We start from the raw sequence: 27220 nt of genomic DNA, 5'->3' as shown, positions 1-27220 counted from the left end.
ATTTTTTTCTGTATATGGAATACTAAACAGAGCCTTTTTTTAAACAGTGAAACTGAAGTAATATGTGAGATATGAGCAGTAATATCATTTAATGAGACATATTTCAGTGTTGCCTATGAGGCCTAAGTGGACCAATACGACCCTGAGATATTCTTGTTCTTTCTTGCTTTGGTGAAAACTACATTTCTATTTGTATATGGAAAATACAATTTGTGTGACTACGGTGAATAAACATGATGCATATATATGAAAAAATTATAGAATATAGAAAGAAAAATTCTGTGCCAATAAAGTTTCTGTCATAAATCCTAGAAATCAACAGATACATAATAAAATAGCACAAACTAGGGTATCAAGTTTAATATGACAAATACAAACCATTCAAAATATGATAGTCATTTAAGCATCTGCCCAAGAAATTATTTTTCTCTCCTCACTTGGCTCTCCAGTCTTTTGCAGTTACTTAGTGATGGATATCTTGTTTCCCTGCATTTGTGAGTGAGGATGAGTGAAATGAAATGCAGTGTTTCAGCACAGAAAGAATTAAAAAAAGTATTTAACTGCAGAGCTGAGAATGTCACCAAAGATGCGTGCATAGCACCACAGGGTTGGACAACTCTGGATTAAAATGTAGATGTCAGCAACAGGCAGGTGTGTGCATAGGCAAAATATGCATATGAACACAGAGAAACAGTCCTGGTGTGCGTGTTTTGTCACCACTGACATCCACAGGACGTGTCTCTCGGTGTCCGTGCTAAGGCTGGGCTCAGTTTGTGCAAAACTACCTCTTGCCACAGAAGCAGGGTCACTTGAGGAGACAGTCTTTGTACTGGCTACTTCTGCACCTTCTGCTGGGAGCAACCAGCCTAGTTTTCTTCCTTTCTTTCTCCATCCTAGAACCATACTCAAGCATTACCCTGACCTGGAAGAGATGGTGATATTCAGTTTTACCTTTACCACTTAAAACTGTTTCTGAGGAGACTGAAGTCCACCCTTACTACATTTTTATCTCTTTGAGGCACAAAAGCAAAAATCACTTTCTTTGTGTGGATATCCTTCCAGGCACAGTTGTAAGCTATACCAAGCCTTTGAAGACAAACTTACCTTTAGTGGGGTAACTCTAAAGCTGCAGAATGAAGAAAAGGGGACACAAGCTTGTGTACCTTCTGCAGGCTCCTTGGGTGATGCACACTCAAGGCTGCCACAGCCTCTTTTTCCAGGGTGCTTGGCATCCCACACCAGGATTTTCTGGCTTTTATCTCAGCCAGCAGGAAAAAGAGCAGTGGAAAGGTTCCTTCTTTCCCTCTGGCTCTCAGTGTGCAGAGACAACACCATGTTCAGCGCTCTTTCTCTGCTGTTTCAGCACAAGGTATGCAGTAGAAACAAAAAATTGGGAAGGCCATGTAGAGGCTAGAGAATTTCCATCCAAACCTTCCTTTTCAAGAAAATTTGTGCTTTCCCACATGAACACCTACTACAAGATGACCCAAACTAGCACCTAAGCTTTCACACATTGCCAAAAAACCTAACACAATGTATGTACACAAATGTCTCTATAACCATTCTTGTGTGAGGATACTGAAGAGGGAATCTTTAAAATATTGTCCTTTTAATTCAAATTAACCTTTAGAATCTGATTATTCCAAATCAATAACAATACCATTTGGCCACACAAGGGGCACCCAAGGAGAGGTGACAAATACTACAAAGAAGATAAAAGATAATTTAACAAGAAGCAAGTTGTAAGGGGTGACAAAGTGTTATTTCCATAATAAGCTTATCTGAGCCTGGGTAAGTTCCTGAACAGGGTGTGGATTTGGCAGTAGCAAAGAAACAGGCCACACAAAGAATGTCTGTTTAGCTAATGAATGCCACTGAAGTGGTTGACTCTCATTTCTCTGGTTTGGATCCTTGCCACCTTTACTCTAATGTCAGACTTTGTTTAATTGGCAAATGTACCTTCAAAGGATTGCAGAGCCCTCCATGCTGCTCCACAGGCTGTTAATATTTAATTGTGATTTGTTAAAGGCATACTAACAGTTGATAAAATTATGTGTCTGGGTGCTTTATTATAATGCAAACCAGCAGCAGGACTTTCTGTGTTCTTTTTTTAGGGGGGAAGGAGAATAGTGTCTTAGAGAGGGAAGAGAGAAAACATAACATTATTAGAGTTTTCTATTAAAAAAAAGTCTTGGAAAGAATCACAGGCTCTGTTGCAAATCTGTTTGGGAGATATGAAATTCATGAAGTGATTTTCTTATCTATCCTTACTTCACTACAAAGGAAAGCAATTAATTTGATGGTAAATTACTGGTATTTGAAACAAGACAGAATTAGCTTTTGCCTTTTGCACCTTCAAATGTGTTAACAAATTTAGAATTTGGAGGAAAAGTTATTTAAGTTGGGCCTTTTTGACGATCACTTTGAGAATATAAAAGGAAGAATCTTCTTGGAATTTGTCCATGTTTATTACATTTGACTGAAGTTTCATTTCCATTGAACTTGCAGAAAGCAAGAAATAGGATCTAGGAAACAACTCAAATCAGTACATCTGAAGGACTGTGTTGCATGAAGGATTTAAAATCACAAGCAAGTGCCTACACAATTTCTAAATATCACTATTGTGTTAACTGAGAGACAAAAATAAATCTGTGTAATAGTCTTTATTCAAAGAAAAGTTACATTCAAGCACATGATAGAAATAGCAACATGAAAATGAAAGGTAGAGAGAATACTTGGTAAAAAATTTTCAGTCTTGGCCCAAAAACAAATAAAAAACCAAAACAATCTCCCATCCGCACCCATTTCTTTACTATGAAAATCTTTAGTTCTTTTTAATTAAATAAGTACTCTTTTACAGTAGCTTTTTATCTTCCTACGAAATCTGAGTCAGCCAATAAAAAAAACCATCAAAGAGGTTACTTAGCACCTGTAAGCAATAATTTACACTGATGCCAACCCTTTGAAAGTGAAGGGGCACATTACGTTCTTGACATATGTGAGTAATTTCCCTTGAGTTCATTTCTGTTATTGCCATGTAGAAAATAAAGTTTATTCTCAGAGAATAAATATGCAAAAGTTTTTTTGAACTTGTTTTAAAATGCATCTGGTCAAAATGTGGAACAACATTCCTTCAGCTGCTTTAGCCTATTCCTTTCCGTAACATCTGAAACATTGATAACCTTGGAAATGTTAAAAATTCCTTTGTGAATAAAGACCAAGCCATGACTTTAAGTTATAACACTGAAACCTCAGAGAAGTCACATGTTTTGATTTATTGAACTCTTTTTCTTCTTGCGTATTTTTGGGCATGAGGGAAGCAAATCATCCCATATTATCTCCAGCTTACCTGATGAATAACCAGTCACTTTTGGAAAGTTTGATAATTTCTCCCCAAGAAAAGGCAGAGAAGGATTTGTCTTCAGGAGCCACATGCAGCTGCTCCAAGAGCCCTACCTGGACAGGCAGAGGGGCTGGGGCTGCCCAGCACACGCAGCCAGTCAGCAGAGCCAGGACATACCAGCCTTACTTGATAACAGAACCAGGCTCAGGCAATTGGGTTATCCTAAGGCGTGAAACCAATTTAGTTATATGCTACTTTTTTTTTAATTAGGTTTTTTTTTTTACACTTTGAGTAAAATAAGACATTTATGAGTTTATTAATAATTTTCATCATAGTGCTTATTGGGGGAAATTTGAAGCAGAATTGTCGTACCAGATCTGAAGCAAAGTTCATGAAAACCAGAGCTGCATTTTGAAAGCTCTCTAGTCAGCAGTAGTCTGATCTTTCTTAAATTCTTAGACTAATATTTTTTTCCAAATCTTGGGACATTAAATTAAATAGTTTTTTCAAAACTGATATATTAAGTTTCTCTCCCTATTACTTATCTGTGAGTCAGATAGCCCACAACAGCCTTGGTCACTCTAAACTGTGGCAGCAGATTCTACAGAATCATCTCACATTTTATAGAAGGTGTGTCTTCTGTATTAGATGAACATTTGACACTTCTCACTGAATTCACCTTTCCTTTGGCTCTTGGACAGGGAATGATTGGAGTGAGACAACATTTAGGAGACAGTTAAATCAGTAGTAAACACAATGTACCACATGAAATATAAACATGTCACACAATAATGCAAAAATCAAAAGCAAATATTACTAAATATCAAGAAACATTTGTTTTACATAGTGGCTTTGTTTCTTAGTCTGCTTTCCCTTTAAGCACCTCACAACCACACTTCTCTGGGCAATTGCAGAAGTTACTTACTCATGATTCTTTGCATTACAGTTTGCTCAAGGCTCTTGAAAAACTTGCCAAGGTCCCTGTCTCCCTGAAGTCCACAAGACCATTCTCAGTACAGTGCAGCCCACTGAATTGTGAGAGGAGGAAGAGAAACAGGCAGATGACATAAATGAGAAAAAAAATAAACAAAATGGAGACCAAATACCAGGTATAAAGCACTATTTTACCTGCTTTCCCTTTGGAAGGGTCTGCTGGATATCCTGCAAGCAGTAACCTCTTCCAGTTGGGTCTGTTAAGTTTTTTTGACATGGTGTTGCATGATATTCTCCTCAGTCAAAGAAGGAAATACTATCTTGAACAAATGACTCTATGATAAATGCACAAGTGATTGAAAAAAAATACTCAAAGAGAAGTTGTCAACATTTCCCTCACAAATTGGCAACACATTTCTGCAGCACCTTCTTCTATTCCTTTCTTTCATTAAATACATGAATGACAGTACAGAGACTCGTGCCATTTGTAAGTCACACAGAGCTTGGAAGCACATGGGAGGCTGTGGTTGCTGCTCAAGCTGATCCTGACAAATTGGAGAAATGATCCAAAAGCAACACGATGAAATGGAAATTAAAAAAAAGGCAACAGTTGAGAGAGGAAATTGGACACACAACAGAAAATCAAGAATAACTAGCTAGGCCACATGCTAGAAAAAAGAAAAGGTTGAGGCAGAGAAGTTAGAGGGGATCACAAACTAAGTCCAGGTGAAAAATGTGATGCTGTTAACAAGGAACAGGCTGTGGAGTAACACAGAAGAGGTAGTTATTTTTTATCCTGCACACATAAGGCCTCAGCTTGAGTCCAGTTTTGACTACACTGCTATAAAAAGAAGGTACCCAACTGGATAGAGTCAAAACCAGCTGAAGACAGATAAAAAGATACTTAAATTGAAAGAGATTAGGGAAAATATACCAAACATATTCAGCCTAGAAAGGAGAAAACTGGGGAAAGATAAACCTTACTGTAGTCTCCTCATCCCAAATCTTGCAGGAACCATCTATCAAAGTGTTTGCATTCTCTGAGTAAGAATACATGACCAAGACTGCTTTATAAGTCTACATCCAACTGTTGGTGAAGTTATAGAGAATATACAGAAGGCAGGCAAAAAACTAGCTCAATAAAGTGCCATGTACAGACTTCATACCTGGGTCATTTAAAGACCACTATCCAAAATAGATGTGGTTGTCCCTTATGTCTAGGTTCAATTCACAACCATCTCATTCTTGATACTAGAGAGAGACTTCTATCCCCTTCCATTTCTAGAGACTGCATCTCTTTTTCTGATTCTTTCATCTGTTTCACATATTTCTTCAAATTTAGCAGGATAGTTAACACTTCGCCTCAGTTTACTCAAACCTGCCTGAATTCACCAGAAACACATAAAAAAACATTAACACAACAGGGATTATTTTAAATTTAAAATTCACTGTATATTTGAGAAACAAAGCACTCCCAAAGGTTTTGCAGGAGTTATAAAAAAGACATAGCCCTCTCTGAACTGATTGAATGTTGTTTCCAGCCATCATTATACACTGCTTAAGTTTTAGAAGGACAAGATTATACATTGCATCATTGCATATCTCACTCTGAACTTCATATAACTAAATACAGATAGGCAATATCTAGCCCCAAAATACCCTGCAACTAGTGAGGTAACACTATGCCAAAATTAAGAATGTTCTAACTGCATGTTAATTAATTTAATAATAATTTTGGTGGTGTTTGATTTCTCAGTGTCACTAATGTCATGTCTAGAGAGGATCTGTACTAACTAAGCTGACACTGAGCCTGGTCTGTCTGCTCTGAAAAGGAATGATTCTGTCTAAGCTGGGCTCATCTCCCAGCTCATGTCTTTTATACCACTAACATCCACAATTTTGTTTTGGTTTTGTGTCAAGGTTAACCATCCTGTGCATGATGCTTTCCACAGGGAAAATCCACCCTCAGTCCTTTGTTCTACAACCACAAAACTAAAATTTCTAAATACTTCTCAGTCCATAATACCACTAGCAAAAGGTGTCGGCTGTGAAAGTCCAGTGAAGTACAGAAAGGTCATAAGAAGATTATTAGTGATTTTGCATTGTCATTGCAAAGTGGAGAGATGCCAACATAAACTGAAGCAGTTTGGCTTTTACCCATGCCCATTAGCCATGAAAACATGAATTCCACAGGGCGTGGGGAGATTGTGTGGGAAATAAGGAAGTTAGGGTCAAAACAGGTGTAGGACTGGTATGATGGCATGGTCCTAAAACTTTGCAGTCACTGTCTCAGGGCTGCTGGCAGCTTTGATCATGTCTTTGTTCAATCCTGGGTTTAAATAGATTTTTTTTTTTGCAGTGTTCAGTCTTCCAATCTTCTTTGCTGGAAATAGGAACTCTCTATTCCATTCCTCTCCATGTCAGGATATGTACCCTGCAGTAATTCTTCCTGTCTCCACATGAGATTGGTATTTCTGGCAAACCCTACATAATTCCTATATGTTGCTGTAACTGTCTGCTTTGTACTTAATTCCTGTTTACTTCTTCTCTGCTCCTGTTGCTCTCAGATTTAATTTAAAGGCATTGACCTGAATTAACCCAGTAATTTCCCTGAAAATTGGGAGTGTAGAAGAGATTGTAGTGAATGTACTATTTAAGACTGACAAGGTAATTATACTTTAAGTACCAAAAAAAGGATTTTTTTTTTTTTTGAAACACTGCTTTTCTGGTATTTCTGGTATAAGGTATATGTTTTATCTGAGACTGCATAATACATAATGATGTTTGATTGAGATGAAGTAAAAGGAATTTACATTAGAAAAGTTAAAAAAAGCGGCTTAAAAAAAGATGGTACAAGTATGTTTAAATCTCATAATTCATTTCATCATTTATTTCATCAGGTCCAGACCATGGTCTCTGATAATGTGGCCTATTCACAGCTGATTCACAGAATAACATAATGTTCAGATTGCAAGAATAAGGACAGAGCCAAAAAAATGCATGATAGACCATAGTATAGATGGTATAGACCATTTAAAAAGTTAAGTTTTGTACTTGGTTCATAAAATTAGATGAGAAAATAAAACAAAATTCCTCCATTTTTTCGCTACCAGACCTTATATTTTTATCTTGCTTTAAAAGGTTTTAACACAGTTAATGTAAAAAGTTTTAACACAGTTAATTATCCACGTTTAACACTGTCCTGAGATAAACATGAAAACATGCTCACACTGCACAATAAGGTTGATTTTATAAAAACTATTTTTTTATTTTGATTTTTTTCTTTTTTTGCTTGCTTATTTTATGATCAGGAAGGATGAGGCTTACCTAACTTTTTTCATTCAAGTATAGTATGTTAAGGAGTTAAGGACCTCTGCTTTTCAAAGAACATAGGAAGTGTATGAATGCTCTTTGTGTGATACAGCCATTCCAGATTTCTGTAACCTGAAACCCTGGAGTCTGTTTTCTCAGTGTCTCTGGAAGGAGTTGGTCCACAAAAAAAAAAAAAAAAAAAAAAAAAAAAAAAAAAAAAAGGCTGCCCAAGTGATTCTGTCAGCTTTAAGCATTAGACAATGAAAATGGTTTTTCTGCACAGAAACCTCAATCTGCCTAGCACTTCAGCAAAAACAAACATGGCAAAATTTGCATATCTATTTAGTAGGACATAAATGTGAAGAAAATCAAAACAAGACCAAAAATATTCAAAAATATAACATAAATTAATCAAATTAATATTTACTGTGAGAATTTAGATGCAATTTCTTGCTTCTATAGAATCATTGTATCATGAACGTTGGAAAACTACTCTGAGTTCATTGTATCCAACCATTAACCCAACACTGCCAGGTCCACCAAGCAATAGCTCTTGGTGGGAAGGGAAAGATACATTCCCTTACTCACTTTTGAGCTGTCACTCCACCCTTCACTGCCTGGAAAGGTGAAGGGAAAGACGAGGATAAAAGCTCCAGAGAAAGGGGAAAAGGCTCATTGGTAGAGACCAGTATGGCCATGCAAAATGGCAAATGGCTTTTGTTACCTTCAGGTCACCCAAAGCCAACTGCTACTCAGATCTGGGGCAGCTGACAAGCCCAGGAACACCAGGTAATTCAGCACACTGCTTAGAAAAGCCAAAAAACCCTCAGAGATTTGGTAGGGACAGTGTCCCTGGAAAACTTTCTATTCCTTACTGCTGAGGGATTGTTGCCCTGTTTTCATTTGTGGCCAGCCTGGTGACCCACGTGCTCTGAGCAGTGAGCAAGGGCACAGGAACCCCCTGGCTTAGCTGAGAACCCTGCTGGTCTGCAGCACATCTTGCAGGAGGTGTCTTGGAGGACTCGGGCTTGTGGGGCATATCCTCTCAAAATGAGGAATATCCAGTCTGCTTGGAGACATGCATCAGAGGAAAGACTAAAAGTCAGAGAATCATATAATTATAGAATTATTTAGGTCAGGAAAGACCTCTAAAATCATTAAGTCCTACCACTAACCCAGCACTGCCAGGTCCACCACTAAACCACATCCATAAGTGCCATATCTAGAGGTCTTTTAAATACCTCCAGGGATGATGACTCAACCATTTCCTTGGGCAGCCTGTTTTAATACTTGACAATCCTTTTGGTGAATAAATTTTTCCTAATTTCCAATTGAAACCTTTCTGGCACAACTGAAGGCTAGCAGGAGCTTCCCCATCCGAGTTTGGAAAATTATCAGCCACAACAACAATCCTCAAGAGAGCACCAGTGTTAGACTGAGTGCACAGCTTGGGACCAGCGTCATGGATTTTACCATGGGCATGGTAAAAGGACAGAATAAATCACAGACTCAAAGCCTCATCCCTCCTGCCACTTCCCACAAGCCTGGGAATTCTTGAATGTCAGTGTGTGTGAAAGAGGGGAATCCTTCAAATAAGTGAAGTAAGAGCATTGTAAAAATCCATACAACACCAAAATTACTTTGACAGTCCCTTACAGTGCTTCAGTGCAACTCATTAAGCTTGTGTTTCAATGTAGTGTTTGCTTAACTATAATTATTCTCATATGCAGACTTTCTTATACTTAAGCTCTAAGAACACAGGCACTTACTATTTGGGAGGTTATTGAACTAATTCTCCAACAGTCAAAACAAGGAACAACTGTGACTTGCAGTTAAGGGACTCAAAAACCTCTTCTTTCTGCAAAATCAGCAGCCTGTCAGCTGCAAAGAATTACAAGCATTTTCAAGGATTTCAGCAGAAAAGAAAACATTAATAAAACGATTAACAGATTTTTCCCCTGCTCTTAATATGTTTAACACTCAACACCTTTGCTTACCTTTCAGCTTAATGTCACTAGTTCATTTATTTTTATAAAGACTGCTACAGGATATCTTGGTATAAAAATAGTTTACAGGGAGGCCTGTTTGGGAAGATCTCAATAGACTGAGTAGCTGACTGATATGGAAGTCAACTACAAGCAAAACATTGTTCTTTACCTGGTGGAGAAGAGGCCAAGCTTTTAGCCCACCACAGGCTGTGTTGGGAGTTAATGAGAAACCTAAGGCACATGTTTAATTTTCACCCAGCTTAGAGCTTGCATCTCCCCTGCAGCACGGGGGATGGGATGCCCTGCTCTTGGCATCTCTCCCCCATCATGGTCCAAGAGGCCAGGGCTTGTGCTGAGCCCAGAATTTCATATTCTGGTCAGGTGCCCACTGAGATCAAAACAGAGCATCAAACACCTCAGTGGCAAAATTTCCTTCTTCACAATTTCCAACTTCAGGCTGCAGTTTGCTATAACTGAGCCCTCCTCTCACAGCTGAGATGAGAGTCTGATCCAGGTAAAGCATTTTCAGTACACTCATTCCATGAAATCCTCTAAACTATATGAAGTTACAAAACAATTGAAAAATTTAGATACACTTGTAAATTCTTAGGGCCATCTATGCATTTAAGGATTAGAAATGACATAGAGGACTAATGAATTTGTTGAAGTGTCTAACTGTTACACAGTTAAAAAGACCTTTACTGCTTTGGTGACATATTGCTATTTGGTCTCATCTTTTTTTACATGAAACATGGGAAAAAAATTTAGCATGTCGCTAATTATATTTTGAACCTTAAGGGATGGAAACAGCATTAGCATTCAATTAATGCAGTAGTCAAAACACTGAATTATATTTTATTGGATTTTAATGTTATTATGAAACATATGAATCTTAGTAATATGAATCCTAGTAATTTACCAGCATCTGCTATAAAAATGCCAAAATCCTAGAAATTTAAGAGAGCTTTCTGAAAACATTCATTCCACTGTACAGAGAAATCACTGCAGTGATGTAGCAGAGTTATTGCAAGAAAAACATATGTGGCACATTACTCACATTGGCAAAGCATTGGAATGTACCTTTGCTATGTGAATAACCCACTGACTTCAATAAGACTCTTTATCTGCTTAAAATCAGGATAATGTTAAAGCACATTACTGATTTGAACTCACAGAAATCAACTCAGGGGCATGACATCATCACTTAAATGTCACATGTTAAAGCAATTCAGAGTAGAATTCACCTAAATAAATGTAAACATTTACACTGTAAGCATTGACATCTCAGCTAATTGTTTAGAGTACCAAAATTACCTATTTACTCTTTATTTATGATAGAAGGAGCTCAAGGAGGTTATTACCTTAGATATAGACATCTCCCCCTACAGATAATCAAATTTAGATAAGATTAATATCTGTCTTGTCTCTTTTCTTTGTTATCCTGATTTCTTTATGATCTGATATAAACTAAGCATTTGTCTCTTTGAGCCAAAAAGACACACTGAAGTGCCTCCCTGTCTGAAGTTAGATCAAAATCAATTCCCATAGAGCAAGAGCCCTATTTTGCTAACAGGAATCTACAGAAACCCATGTGTTTGTTTTCAAAGTGTTAATGATCTTCAATTGTCAGGAAGCAACTGATTTCCCATGAGGTGGATTTTATAAACCAGTATGGAAAGACTTGCAGAACCAAGGCTGCCACATCAAGAGCAGACACTTTATTGTATCACCTTGGTTTCTGTGGTCTTTATTTGTTATGAAGTTATGCTCTACCCCTTACTTATGTATTCAACTTTTAATTTTAGTGATTATATCTAGGTCCAATTTGAAACTTGATTCAGTGCTGTGAACCAGCTTTAGTGGAATAGAAAACAAGCTTCTGTACTTTGGCTGTTGAGTTTTCCACAGAGAAATCCATAATGCCTAAAAATGCTTACCATAATGCCTAAAAGAATTTGGAAAACCATGATTTCCTAGCAAAGGGCTCAATCTATACAGTGAAAGTCTTACAATATCTCAGGATTATTGCTTAGTTTCTGTGTAAGTAAGTCCTGCCATCATCTGCCTACAGGCACTGAAGAAAATGCCCCAATGCTGAAAGAACTATTTAAATCCAGCAGATTTCAACCTGTGCATGCCAGAATGCAACATTCTTCAGCTAATACATCCAACATCATCTGTGAAACTAGAGCTATGCATCCAAATGAGCTGACAAAGACAGTTAGTAAAGGACTGTGGAGAAAAACCTCTTCAAAGTAATTACTCATTCTTCAACCTCTTGAAACATCTGCAAAAGATGGCTTTGGCATTAGTTTTTGTGCTGTCTCTAAAAAGCATGGACTGAAAAAGAGATGTTATTTTCATGGCATATACAAACATTTTTATGTTCCCTGATTATAGTTCTGCAGGAGCTAACTTTCATGTCACCATCTGTAACTCATAGAGCTGACAGCCTTTATCACTTTCCTTCTGCTAATATTCCACTCCTATAATAACTGCCCTTTTCTCTCCAACTGGCTAATTGATTATCACAGTCAAGCCTAGAATAGAGTTATTATTCTCAGCATGTATTTAACTTGCTTTGACTTGAGCACTAAAAAAGGCTTGCTCAACACCCTCATTTTTCCTTTCTCTATCAAGAGTTCAATTTTCTCTGCAAATATTTTTTCTCTTACACCCCAATATGGATGTGTATTGGATGTAGATGTAATAACACAAGTTTTGCCCTTGATCCATTTAGTGTACGGGACTGTCTAAGACTTAATCTGTTTGCCAATCAAGAATGTTCCGAGGAAATTATCTAGAAGTGGATTGTATCTTTTGAGGCTGAATAATGAAGTTGCAAGTGCCTGACCCCTTTGTTTCTCATCCATATGGACTTGCATGTTCTCTAAATCTTAGCTATAGGCATGAATTAATTCAATGTATTCAACGAAAACAAAATTTTGTCCAATCTTTATCTGACTTTAAGTAAAATGCCAGCAATATTTCTAAATTTTTCAGAATTTTATAGCAATTCAGGGAACAACACTGAGTTGGAGTTAGTTGGAATTAAGAGATGAACTAATAAGTAATTATAATGAATCATCAAAACTTAATGATGGGATTTTTCTGTTTTTTCATGTCCTGCCAGTCCTTCCTCAATGGCTGTTTCTGATTCAAATGATGATTGAGTTCAAATGTAACTGAAATAACAATATATTTGAATACTGTTAAAATGCAAAATTAGATTCACTTTATTCATTATCTATAATGTTTCAAATGTTTCCAAGACTTCTGATGGCATTGCTATAATATTGATTCAAATCTAAAACACCCTCAATTTGTAGGCTTTAGATTAATCATTGAGGCTTTATAATTCTTTACTCCAGGAGCTCCCACAAAGTTTGGTTCCAGATCTAGATGTAAGTAAAACATAAGTTCTCAGGAGAGAATCCTTCAGGTCATGATTTTGTTTTTGGTAAACATCTTTCCCTCAGATTTCTATGTTCACCTTTCTTAAATTTAAAGTAAAAAAAAAAATCTCAAAGAATTCTCAGAAATACAAAGCGTCAGGAATGGTGAAAGACCAGTTTATTGTAAGAAGATATAAGCTAATGAACTAAGGAAATTTAGAGACATCTTGGACATAGTAATGACTTCACTTATGCTATTAGTAATTGGTAATAATGATGACTATTTGATTAATGAGGGTACCTCCCTGTCTTAATGAAACGGAGAGAGAGTTACTGTTCTGGCCTTCTTGGAGCTGGGAAATGCTTCTCAGCCTCCTGTATTTCTGGTGAATGTCACACCATCAGACTACTTAGCACCAGCTGTGTAATTAAGCTTGTAATAATAACAAAATTGCTTCAGAAATTAAAAAAAAAAAAAGACATTAAATATGTAACCTTTCATTAAGACATTTACCTGGAATATAGCAAATCTGTGTTCATGTTTCATGTCATACATGTTTTACATTGGAAGCCTGTTATGCTGTGCCTCAGGGCAATGGGACATTGGCCAGACTCTTGATCTCTGCAGTTTTTGTCTAATTATAACAAACTCTGAAATATTTTTTGACATTATAAAGCTTTCCAAAAGTAATTCTATTGAAACTTTTGAATTTCTATAAAAAAATAGGTTTTGAACATTTAATTTTTCCAATGAAAAAACATGCAGTCAAAAAATTCTGATCAGTTCTGCTGCAGTTAATTTTTTCCCCTTCAATTATCATAAAAAAACTCTTCCTGGAGAATTATAAAATACAACTAGCCAGTCTTTAATCTAATCTGGTTTGGCTTTCACTATCTAAATTGTACAAAGTTTGCCATTGTGTGTTTCTGAAAGAATTATGAACTGTGGTTTTCCTTAACAAAGTGAAAGGATGTCTTCCTTAATTTAGATTTCCCTGGCATGTCCAGCAAACAATGATTCATGAAAACCTTATTTTAAATTCTCCTTTACAGAAAGGTTTTTTTTTGCTTGTACATAGGGAGAAAATTGACCACAAGCTTGTCTCCTGCAGAAGTGGTTTCCTCATCATATCACTCTTCCAGCAGAGGACAATGCCTTTTTCATCCCAGTAAGAGGTAGGTTAACCAAAGAGGAAAATGTGTCCAAAACTGATTAAAAAATGAAAATTAAAAAAGAAAGCTTTTGTAATGATCAGGAAGCAACCTTGCACATAACGCATTTAGCAATTTGATGAGAATGGTTGTAGATTTTGCATATTCTTAATTTGGGTCAGCTTTTTGTCTGCCACAAACTAGGTATCAGGATGGATATCAGAAGAGTTACTTAGCAATCTTAATGCTTGATAATCTTGCCCATCTATTTAAAAGTAAACTCTCTTTACAGAAAAAAAAGGGGGGAGAAGGGTCTAAATAATACATAATAATAACAATTCATTGTGGGTCCCACCATCTATGCCAATAAATATAATTTTAAAATCTGAGGCAGGTAGACTGCATCAACATAGTCATTATTTTAACAGGAGGAAAAACCCCCCCAGCTTTTCAGAACTAAACAAATATTTCAAGGTTTTATTCAAACAGATATAATTCCTGTGACCCAAAACTAAATATTTCATTTTCTTTTAGTGTTGTTTATCTCAGTTGTTTAATATGAGTTTCTGTTAATGTAGGCCACTTTTTCTAAGGAGTAATCCATAATATTATTTGGTAACCTCTTTTGTTTTCATGATTATTCTCTTGATTTCACTCTGATTCTTAAGATTTGGTGCTGCTTAAAGTCAGTTTTGGGGTGAAATCAGTATTTTCCTGAAGCTAAACTGGTCCTGTGAGTAGTTTCCCTAAGTCTAACAGCCTGTTATCTTTCACTAGTGCCAGCTTTCACTGAAGAAACAGCAGGGCCTCTCAATTACATATATAAAGTGTCCAATTTTCTTCTTGTTTACAAGAGGTTTTTATTGAATTTTACAGAATTCTGCATTCCACATGGAAAAATCATGTTGTTTGTTGTCACAGGTACTATGCATGGATGCTAATTTTCCTACTAATTTTGGTATTGCTGTCATACAGATTCAGATTTGGTTCTAGAAAGCACATGATAATATATTCACTATTTTCAGTTTAAAAAAAATGAACCCTAGTCCCATTCCTAAGCAGCTTAAGGAATACTAGTAATCTTTACACCCAATCACCCATGATGTACAGACAGCAGCTCTTATCTCTGGAAGAAAAATCTCTTTCTCCCCAAGGATGAGGATAAATCCGAGTCATCTGGTCTAGTTGGAGCCAAAGTTAAGAAGAGATATTGAAAAGATTATCAGCCTATAATTAAGGATTTATAATTACCTAATTAAAAGCCAAATCTTCTCAGGCCCAGCCCAAGAATTTCCATTCAAACAAGTAACAGGTCCGAGTAACGCACACTAATTGGGGGGTCTGGCTCTAATCTGGAGGGTGGTCTGGTTTCTTCCAGTCATTCTTAATATGACCCTACCCAGAAGGATGCTTCTGTCACCATTGCTCCAGTGTCATGGCAGCTTTAAGGGTGACACAATTCTCCTTGTCTTACCCTACTCTGCTTGGAAGTGTCCATCGCTTGATGCTGTACCTGATAATTTGAAGAGGTTATATTTGAGATGGAGTAGAACAGAGGTCTGCAGATCACCTTGAGTTTGCAGGGTGTGAATTCCAACAGTGTTGAGTGGATTATAGCAATCAAATCTAGGTTTAGGACTGTTGAGAAAGCCATCTGTTGTTTGTATTTTGAAACTGAATGCATAAAATAGAGGGGGGAATCAATAATCTGCCAAAAACATTGACATTCTAGCTAAGAGTGAACTGCTTCCTCAGCAAAAATTGGGCTTTTTGTTGGGAGGAAAATCCAGCTATTGATTTATGTGGCAAAATGTCAACTGATTAATCCTATCAGGGAACTTTAATTAGATACATGTTCATTTGCTATCCTTGTCCCTGGACTACTCCTGTGTGCAGTATTGGCCGGCATTTGGACTTGCTGGTGTCAGCACTGCACAGTCAGTTTGCAACATGCAACGTCACCATTTGCAGAAATACTGCAATTGAGCCAAAAATCTATTTAAGATGAAATAAATTAAATTGATTTCTACTGAAGATCTAAATTTAAAAAAAAATAAAATAAGTAATTATAATTGTACTTTGTGGTCCTTAAAAGTATTTTATTACACAAATAAATAAAGGCCAGATGGTGCAACACAGATATTTCAAGGCTTGAATCAGAAAATCCAATCATGGGTCTCAATGGAAGCTCTCTGCGTGAAATTTAGATTTGATGGAGTGATAGGTAAGGTGCTGAAATTTATCCATACAGTTTGAGACAGAGCTGCAAATTTGTACACCTCTCTCCTTTCAAAATGCAACTGCCTCAGCACCAAAAACCAAATGGTTGTCAAATGATAGAGATCATGTCAGACAAGATCTGTATTAAAAAAATATATTCTCTCAAAAAGATGTCTTTTCCATCTCTACTCACCAGAATGGTTTAACAGATTGCATATAGGAATTTGATTAGATTTTCAAATGTTTCTAAAGAAATTCAAATATTGTCAACTAAGTCTGATCACCTTATTGCCTCACTCTGCTTTTAAATGTCCCAACTACTTGTTTTCTTCTTTCAGTTTTACAAATAAATGTAAATATTGTCTTTCTCTGCTCATTCAATGACAAGAATGAGTTAGCAATTCTCATCATCACATCAGATGTAGCTTAAAGGATATTAGTTGCTGAAATCTTGATCATAGAAATGTTTATTTCCACCAAAGTTTTGATCAAGAGGTTAATATGGTTAATAGCAACTGATGCTATTAAGGCTTTTATTCTGACTGACTTGTCTGAGGAAGTCCAAGGTGGACTGAGCACACCACTAGTGTGTGTTTTCCCTGCTTTGTATCAGAGGTAGGAAAGCAGCTCCTTCTCAATGGATGGCAAGCCTTTTCTGATCCTCTGGAGCTTGCCAGAAAAAGCAATCTAAAATACTGAATTATCATGTTATCAATAAATGGAGAGGTGAAGTCTGAGTTGTAAACATGAACAAGTCACTTCATGGGAGGGGAAAAAAAATTAACTTTCATTTAAAAACAAAGAAAATGAAAGCTTTTGCTTTGAAAGATGAGCACTGAAAATCTGGGGTAATATTTGATTCTTGGAGGTGATGTGAAACTATTTAGTAGATAGACAAATAGTCTTGCTTCAGACTGAGCCATATATATGTCCATGGTGTTTGGGCATCTTCAAACAATGGGACCTTATAGACAAACTGAAAGGGCAGCAGCAGTTTAGGTCATAAAGCAGACAAATAAATTAGAAGGGGAGTAATAAAATTACTTGAAAATGAAGAATTGAAAAACTTTATTGCTTCAGAGTGCCCATCTTTTCTCCAGTAAGTGATTTCCCCTTTCTGGTTCAGTCATTACAGATGCTGTTCCAGTTCTCTCAATACCCTGACTCTCTCAATGTCCTCCTTGGTCTGCTGTCTTGTATACAGCTTCTTCACACCCTGGCTTTAGGATGCACCTGCATTTATCAAATAGTTACCTTCCAGATATGGTAACTGCTCCCAGGTCTGGTCCTCAATTTATTTATATTGGATATATGCCAGGTCTCCAGTCTTTTGCTGAAATGAGTCAATCAGCTTTTTCCCAGATGAAAGACAGCTAGGAATGATAAAACTGTGCTCAGCAAAGCATGTTCCAGACAGATAACATGAATATTAATTATGCCAGGTTTAGCATCCTCTGATTAGCAAAATTCTCCTGGGTAGGTCTTGTTCTCTCAAGTGCTTCACAGTGCTTTCTTAGCATAAGCACCACACATGCTCAGAAACGCTATAACAAAGTAATTATGGCAAGATCTCATATTATTTCATGCTCTCACCCAAAATTAATCACCTGGAATCCAGAGAAAATCCATAGGACCATAGAATGGCTTGGGTTGGAAAGGACTTTAAAAATCATCTCATTCCAACCTTCCTGCCACGGACCAGGTTGCTCAGATTTGGCCTTGAACACTTCTAGGGATGGGGCATCCAGAAGTTCTCCAGGCAAACTGTTCCAGTGTCTCATCACTCCCACAGTAAGAGTTTCTGCCTTGTATCTGATCTAAACCTATCCTCTCTTGGTTTAAAACCACCAGAAGAGCTAACATGAGACTTCCAATACCAAATGGAGCTTGATCAAATGATAAAGCAAAACAGAGTCTAAAATACAATGTTGTCTAAAAGACAGCTTTATCAATTAAGTTGTTAACTGAAGTCCTAGTGTATATTAAAAATGGTTTGAGGAAGTAGGACTAAAGCATATTTTTCTCAGGACATTTTTCTCTCTGAAAACAAACAGAAAGAAAAACACAACACAACTGTAAAATTGAGCATAACACTCAAATAAATTATGGGAATTATTTGGATGTAGTGCAGTGGGTTCACCTTAGTGCTGCCAGATGCCCACCAAGATGCTCCATCTTTCCCCTCCACAAAAGGACAGGAGGAGAAAATACAATGTTAAAGCTCATGGGTCAAGAGAAGGACAAGCAGATAATTTACCAATTACCATCACAGGCAAACCAGACTCAAATTAGAGAAATTAATTTGTTTTCACTTAATAACAGAGTAGGATAGTAAGAAGCAGAAACAAAGCTGAAACAACCTTCTTCCCACTCCTCTCTTCTTCTTAAGCTTAATTTCCCTCCTCCTCCAGAGTGGCACAGGAGGATGGGGAATGGGAACTGTGGTCAGTCCATATTACTTCATCTCTGCCACTTCTTCATCCTCACTCTCTTGATGACCTTCTCCATCCAGCATGGGTCCTTCCCACAGGGTGCAGTCCCTCGGGAGCAGGCTGCTCCAGTGTGAGTCCCCCATGGCCCACAGGCCCTGCCAGCAAACCTGGCTGGTGTGAGCTGCTCTCCATGGGCTGCAGAAGCTTCAGCAAGGAGTGCTCTGTGGGCTGCACTCTGCTCTGGCACAGACACCCTTGGGCTGCCAGGGCACAACCTGCTTCACTTTCTCCAAGGGATGAAGGGGAATTTCTGCTTCAGCACCTTCCTCCCCTTCCTTCTGCACCTTCTTCTGTTCCTTCTTGGTTCCTGCAGGCCTCTTTCCCCTTTTCCCACTCCTTTCAAAACTGCTGTTCAGGTTCTCTGTCACTTTGATTTTTTAAGTTTTTCTAAGCCTTCTGTTATTTACGTTTTTGTAACAAACTTTCTCACGCACTTTATGTAAATAACTTATTGTTTTTCATTCTTTTATAGAGGAGAAGAAATCTGGACTGTTTGTTTGTCCAGTGTCATTGGAGAGGTGGCACTGTCACCCTCCAATCCACTGCCACTTTTGGAAATATATAAATGTTGGAGTCAGAAATTAAAAGTGCCTTTTTTTTTCCTTAAGAACAACGTGTCCATGTCATGTTATTTCGTGTCCTATTGCAACAGTTCTCTATCACTTTCTTAGATGTGTTGGCACATGGGTGTTGCCAAAATCACGATGGGGGCATCTTTTGCCAGTGACCCATCTTGGATCTGGCTGGAACTGGGTCTGTATGACATGGGGGAACTTCTGGTCTCTATGGTCTGGAGAAGACACAGTTACAGCCACCTCCTCACTACCAAAACTTTAGTGCATAACCCCAGGACAAAGAGGATAGGCTGATATGTATGAAAAGCAAAATTAATCTGGCTGGTTAGCAAGCATTAGATGTTCACAAAAAGCCTGATAAATTTTAAGAAGTTTTAATATTTTCACAGCTTATTTCAAAATTTCCAGTTTTCAATAGGAGAAAGATTTTGTTGTTGTTGCTGTTTTGTAAATGTTTCTAGTATACATAAATTTTTTTAAACACCATTAGCATATAAATTGGCTAGTCTACAAATGAACTATGAGGACTTTTTGGTTCAGAATTTTCTTCTTGATTTGTAGGACTGGTTATCAGTTAACAGAGATTAGAATTCAGATAGAGATTATTTCTCTAAACTAAACTATTTCTAAACGAAATCATTATGTTTAATTTTATTTAAATTATTCAGTTATTCATCATTTAAGCATTCTGCTTTGTTTTTCCATTATGTATTTTTTCTTGTGCTTTAGTTAATTTGCTTTTAGTTTAATGATAATTAATTTTTTTGTGATCTCTCACTTCTATTTGCTTTTCCGGTTCAGGTAATTCTAGTAACTGACAATGGTGAGATGTATGCAGTGTATCAATACTAAGTAATTCCAAAATCTAACTTAGTTGTAGAAATACTCCAAAAATTACTCCATTTTGCAAGCATTCAAGTAGAAAAATAATAGGAGAAATCAGAATGAAAATACAGATTTCATTTGAATTACTGATTGATCTTACTGGATTTGTAACATAACTTAAATAAAAGCATGGTGTATCCAGAAACAGATCTTTAGAAATAACCTTCTATGGAAACTTTACTTCAAGACATTACATCACAAAAATTCTGACAATGGGAAAAAGGGCAGAACCTTTGTGCCTAAAAGTATCTGTTGTCATGTTCATAGTAGTGACTGATAATTAAATTGGGTTTGCAACAGATGGGAGGAATGTAAGTCAGTTTGTGGCAGAAGGCAGACACACTAGCTAATGAGAAATCACAAAATTGTACTGCAAACAAATGCAAACTGAGGTGGGTAAGGGAGCTGCGTCTGTTACCCAAACTGTATTTCAGTTAAAGCTATGAATATTTTAACAGCAGAATTAGCAGTACCCTGCAGTTATTCAGGCATAATAGTATGTATAACTATTATGCACCTTTCTGATGTCCTCCAACATATCTCAAAGGGACCAAAGGAATCTGCACATGAAAAGTGATTAAAAAAATTCAAATTATACTCTCCCCAAGTAGGAGCTATCAGAGGAGTGTGATAATGGGTGTGCAAGACTTGATTGAAAAATAACTAAATAAATTTTATAATGTTATTGCCAGGATGTGAGCTGGTGATTTATTTGGTCACTCATATTTGAACTCTAAAAAGTAATGGCTATTCTGTGGAAACAGTGAGCCTATTTCTCGAAATTATAATTAAACTATATGTATTTGAACAATGGAAGACAGATCTATAATTCACAAATTACCTTATAATGTAAATAAGAAAGAAGTGTGGATTTATTTATGTATCTGCACAGAGATGATATTGGAGCAATTCAAGAGGATGTCATAAAAAAAACCTCCTTGACAATGAGATGTATTTGATCATTCCCTGATTATCTGGCAAATGCCCTATTTCATTTGTGGAATGGTATAGGGAAGAGGTCTGTGAATGAAAGTTAAAGCACTTGGAAGTCAGAGCCACCTCCAGCTCAAGACAGGGACACATCAGCCTTCAGCCTGATTTATTGTGGGGACCAGTGGTACATTTGCTTCTTACCACTCCTGCCAGAAGAAATATATTTGCTCAAGAAAAATAATTGATGCACCACACAAAATAATGGTTCTGATCAGACTGTTTGGCATTCAGAAACACCAGAGGTGGTCATCAGGCATCTTCTGTTTGTGGCTGCCAGGCCTACAGAAAGCCCAGAACAGTCACCCTGAGATCACTGCCCACCCTGCTGTATTTCAGTAGTCAGGTGTGGTGGGATCAAATGCACAACAGATGCTGCAAGTGCCCCACAAAGTGAGCTCCTCTCATCTGTGCCAGATGTCCTGTGTACACTCCGTCTGAAGCTCTCTCCAGATGAGGGCCCTCATCACCTTACAATTTTACAGCTCTTTTCACATCCTGTTTTTTAATTAGTTTGCTTCAAATCTACACTTCAGTAGTAAAGGAGATTTAGAAGGTCTACTAGATCCATGTCTATTTAGCAGTGTGAAGCCCCCTGGGTGATTTTTCTATTTTATTGGCAGACCTGAATTTAAAAAAGTCTACATAGAGAATAATGATAGGATCACACTTAGCTCTGTTCTGGAGTCTGGCATGGATTTAATTGACATTCCTTCCTTTTTTCTGTTTTCTATATGTGGTAGTGGGGTGTTCATTGAAGTGTCTTATATGCACTCTGAATTTCTACAATGACACAATTTGCACAATCATACGGTCCTGCATGGTTCTAACAAGATAAAAAAAGGGTTGGGAAAGTCAGCTTTTCCAAGTGAAAAGCACTGTGATTGTGATAAGTTATATATGTTTTAAGTTGGAAAGTTTAAAAGAGAACAAAGAGCAAGACAGTTACATTTTGGCATCTAGGTTGTTCAAACAGAGGACAATAATATAGAACAAATGACAGTAGAAAATATTTTGATTCTGCACCTCCTATTTCCTAAAGACATTTACTACTAAAACTACCTAAACTTTAGTGTTACTCATAGAGTAAAAACATTTATCTTTTAAAGATAACATATTATTCAATTGCTTTATCAGACATATTCATCAACTATATGGATGTGAAACGTCTTTTTCCATACAAGTTTTTCTCTTGGCAAAGAGCTGTCTATGAATTTGCCAATGTAAATTTAACTTCAGAGTTCTAAGAAAATTAGTAATAACTAGGAAAATTCTAAATTATTTAGGTTAACAAAGGTCTCCTATACCTAGATCTAATATAACATGAAGTAACAGTTGACTTCATATTTATGAGACAGACTGTAGACAAAGGGACCATTGCTTACCAATACCATAAAGAAAATTATAGAAGCATTTGATTATAAACTTCAATGAGATGTTTAAAATATGAGTTGAGTGGAGGCAGAAGCCTACATGAATCATCTGGTGTTCCTGACTTCCCCCACTCCATTTAAGCAGCTTTACTGTGCCTTTGAGATGGGAAAATACCAGGAATGTATATAAATTCCAGACTTAGACTCATGTCTCTCAAAATCTCTGGAACTATTGACTCATTATCCAAGCCATTATCTTTCAGGCTTGTTTTCATGGCAGCTATTTTTAATACACAACTGGTTTAACAATACAAGATTTAAAGGCAGCATTGTTAAAGCAGCTGACCAAAGTTGTACTGCTCAGCTTTACAGCTTTCCTCATTGCCGTGGGGCTGCTGTCTGATCTGTGTGGGGAAGGTGGCCAGCAGCACTTGTGTATGGCACAGGGACTCCCATCACACTGCCTGAGCCCAGCCCTGGGAAGGTCTGCCCCTCCCAAAGTGCAAGAGAATTTATTTTATACAAGGCAATGAAGAATGTGAAACAGAGTCAGCATCTGAAAGTCCTTCATTTACTAAAGTCTTATAAATAAGAACACACAGCATTACAATCAGACATCCTTCAAATTAATTGGAAACATTTTTTTTTCAGACATGTATTTTTCCAATTAGTCTTTTTTGAATGTTTTTTATGTTAACATTTAAATCATATAAGAAACAGGAGATGTTGCATTTGTTAAAATAACAGACTCAGAACAGAACAGCAAAAGATTTCTTTTAATATTTCACCCAAAGAGTATTAATATACACAACATTTTGAATGTTTTATAAAGACCAACTGGCTAGTTTTAAAGAATCTTTTAAAAATAACCAAAGAGCTAAGGAATCTGTCTAGACTTTGTCTGGTACCCATCTCAAGTGTGTGCCTTGGCCTTGCTGAAATTCAGTTGTTCTTCCCTTCCATCCTTGGTTTCTTTGTTCCATACAAAGAAAACACAGGTGTGCTGCTCCAGGAAGTGCCATCATGACCCAAGCATCATATGGATGAACAGAGGACCAGGATGAAGAGGTAAGGGTGCAACATAAATTCGGGCTGCAAAGACACATGACTTGCCTTTCTTAGTAAGGAAGACTTTACTTGGTTGGGAGGTTGATTCTTTTTTTTGTGTCAAGACTTGTAGTTATTACATTCCCTCAGAAATGTCTCTCTGTCCTTCTTGTGATGAGCTGTTTCTCTATTTTCTTTACTTACAGCTTTCTTTAGCTCTCAACTGGTGGAAAGAGGCCTTCATAAAGAATTGGGGTTTATGTCTTTCTGTAGTAATAGGAATGCAATAAAGCAGATGAGAGCTTTGTATCACAGAGCATGCCCAGTGTTCCAGGTAAATAAGTGAAAAAAGGAGCTACACCAGTTTTTCTGTCTTTCTGGGGACACTCTGGGAAATCAGTTTCTAGCATACTCACCAACCTGCAAGGAATATGGACAACTGGAGGGTGTTAAAACCCAGGGACTGTGTTGCCTTTCAGGTCAGGGAAGTTTTGGGTGAAGCAGGTCAGCATCTAGTCTCCCAATTACAGCCCTCAAGATCCTTGTGTACATTCAATGAGTCCAATAGGCCTTCATTTGAGATGAAAGCTATCTCTTGAAGACCAGGCACCCATAAGATTCTAGGTCTAGATATAATTATGTTCTTTTGTATGCCAGCCCACATTTTTTCCAAGAGATACAAATGAAACATGTGTCTTCATGCTCCCAGGTGGCTCTATCAGGAAACGAGTTCTCAGATTTACTCCATGAGGATAATTTTGACTACTCTCAGAAAAAGTGGGTTTTTTTCAGGTCAGCTCTGTATTTCTTTGTGAAGAATAAAAGGCTTGACAAAAGATGTATAAGAAATGGGGACATATCTCTTTTGAAGTATAAAAGCAGTGTGTTTTGAAAGTCATGTTTGAGGCTGTTATTGTGGCTGCTTGTGCATCTCCACAAATGAAGCCAGAATGCAGAGGAGTCAGTATTAAAAATTATCTTCAGAGTCCATTGTACTGAAGTGTTCCACTGTAGATGAAAATGAAAGGAATCTGCTGTACTTAAAGCAACAACATGTAATTTTTTTAAAATTGCAGAATCAGATCACAAGTTTTTAAAACACTGCAACTATTCAATCCAATTTAGGGCAATGTGTTGCTACAAAAATTAAGCATTTTCACAGCTGTGTAAATGCTATTTTAAAATTAAGAACCTGGGACCAGTCTGCTGGCAAATAATATTCTGTGTAGCAGGTAACTGTGCTTTAACAGTTTGTTATCTGCCTCCGAGTCTTGACTGCAACACTGTTCATCTCCACTTTGAAGTAACAATACCTGCAGTGAGCAAAGTCAGCATGCTAACCATTCAGGTTTCTTTTCTGTTCAAATTCCATACCTTGCAAATTTTAATTTTTATTTTTATGAGCTTTTATCACAACTACTATATTTTTCAAATGTGGAACTTTGTTAAGTACCTTTTTTTCCAATATGTTTCTTCCATTATGATGAATTTCCCCAGTATACTTAGTTTTATGCATTGTTTGCTTTCCTTCTCCCTGTTTTCCCACTGTGAAATATTTTTACATTTCTCTGCATTTCATTCCTTTGGATGGTTAGCTTGAACAAGTGTGAACTCCAAGTGGTGCTTTTTGAGGATAACCTCCCCACTGATGAGGCAGAAACCAGCAATGCTTTGGAGGGGCTGCTTTCAGTATGGTGCAGCATTAAAGAAAAACCTTTCCCCTTGAAGGATATAAGTTTACTCTAAAAGTCAAAAGTTAAGCAAGACTTCTTTTTGTGAAGGAGGGAAAAGTAAAGGCAAAGTGAGCATCCTGAGAGTAAAGCACACATGAAGCTGGCACATAAAAATTTTCCCAGCTGAAGGAAGCAGCTGCTTTGGTAAAACGCTTGTAAGGGTGTCAGTGCACGAGACAGAGTTCCCTCAGTGCTGACCCAAAGTGGGAAATAAATTCCCACGGGAACGGAGTTACAGCAAACCTCACCACCTCCTGCTGGAAAAGTAATCTGCACATCTCTGACCCTACCTTGAGCAGCATAAGCACATGGTTGTGTTCCAAGTACTCCATTGGTTGTTGCACACGATTACTGCCTGGGAAGGAGAGGAATAAGCAAATATATAATAGGTGTTAGTCATGCCTTAGTGCACCCTGGCCTGAGATGCAGCAATGGTGAGGCTGAATGTACAGCACAGAAGGGGCTGTGGGTGCTTCACTTTTACAGGCTTAATCACAATAAATATTTCCTATAGAGTAAGAAATGACCTGGTCAAATTCTTTATTAGCTTACACCACTTGGACATGAAGCTAGTTCCTTTGATGTTAGGAGAATTTTTATGATTTTGACCAAAATGAGTCTGTCTCTTGTTCTTGCAAATACAAAAATAGAATAATGATGCTATTTATTAATTTATTTTTAGTAAATGCCATTATCCTGAGGGTTAAACTGAATTAATTCCATAAAGAAAAAGCTGCCATAAGGAGTCATTAAATGCCTTTGTTAAACTGGTAGCCAAAAAAGCAGCTGTTGCAATGGCTGTACAGTTTGGGTTTTAACAAAGGTTGGGATCAAAGTTTTCTTTGTTGTTTGGTGCATGTGTATGGATGTGCCCTCATGAGGGAGAAGAGAGGTAGAAATCTGAGCAGCAAAACAATAAAGCAGGGCATTGAGAAAACTGAAATCAAATTTCAGCCAGACCTCGCAGCATGATACTAAAAACAAACAAACAAAAAAGTACATTGAGGGAGATTTGGAAACGTGAACAGAGAAAACTCCTAACTCTATCCTCCACCTCTCTCTCAAATCCTCCCTGCAACAACACAAACATTAGCTAACTGCCCTAAACAAAAATCAACTGCAATGGTATAAGTGTGGTCTATGTGATGGCTACTGCATTGACCTTATCAAAATCAGACAGAAGAATAAGAATCTGTTTAAAACTCATTGCTGAACACTAGGTTATTCACATTCTTGTTCTGCCTGGAAACATTTGCAAGAGAATATTTCAGACAGGAACAGCCCGACTCTATTAATAAAATTGCTGGCAAGATATGAAAAAGCCCAAAGATTACGTGACTGCTCTGGTTAGGTGAGCTAAACAAACACTAGTTTAAGTAATTGCTTTGTATACAGAAAAACTCTCCTGAAAGAACAAGGATTAGCCCATTAAAAAATTAAATAAGCTACACCTAAATGAATGCTTGTAAGCTCTATAGCATTGCAAATAAAGACACACTGTATGGGTCCATAGCTCCTACAGAGATGGATGTTAAATACACATTACCCTAAAACTCACAGATCATTCAGACACAGTTAAACTCAGGAAATTGAGGCTGTAGATTTTGAAGTTAATCTTTTGGTGAACACATCCAATAGGTGCACAGTTCTCCATATGACTGAAATTCTTACAAGCTCTCTGCTGGCACTGCTGGTGGTGTTAAAGTTCCTGCATGTTTTCCATTAAAGACTCCTTTTCATCCAAGCACTATTTTCAATTTGACCATCACAATTCACTCCAGA

General features: G+C 37.2%; 1 long non-coding RNA gene across 1 annotated transcript in view; it reads right to left on the bottom strand.

Annotated features, from left to right (window-relative positions):
• Positions 1–23207: 23207 nt before the first annotated feature.
• LOC135296008 (uncharacterized) overlaps positions 23208–27220 on the bottom strand; it is a 37775-nt gene continuing 33762 nt past the window's right edge. Inside the window, exons 3-4 of the long non-coding RNA XR_010358057.1 lie at positions 25729–25793; positions 23208–25018 (exon numbers count right to left, since the gene is read on the bottom strand). This is a non-coding gene — a long non-coding RNA (uncharacterized LOC135296008). The remainder of the gene's footprint in view (positions 25019–25728; positions 25794–27220) is intronic.

The sequence above is a fragment of the Passer domesticus genome, chromosome 3 (genome assembly GCF_036417665.1).
Source record: "Passer domesticus isolate bPasDom1 chromosome 3, bPasDom1.hap1, whole genome shotgun sequence".
Classification (NCBI taxonomy): Eukaryota; Metazoa; Chordata; class Aves; order Passeriformes; family Passeridae; genus Passer; species Passer domesticus.
This window is presented reverse-complemented; position numbering and strand designations above follow the sequence as displayed.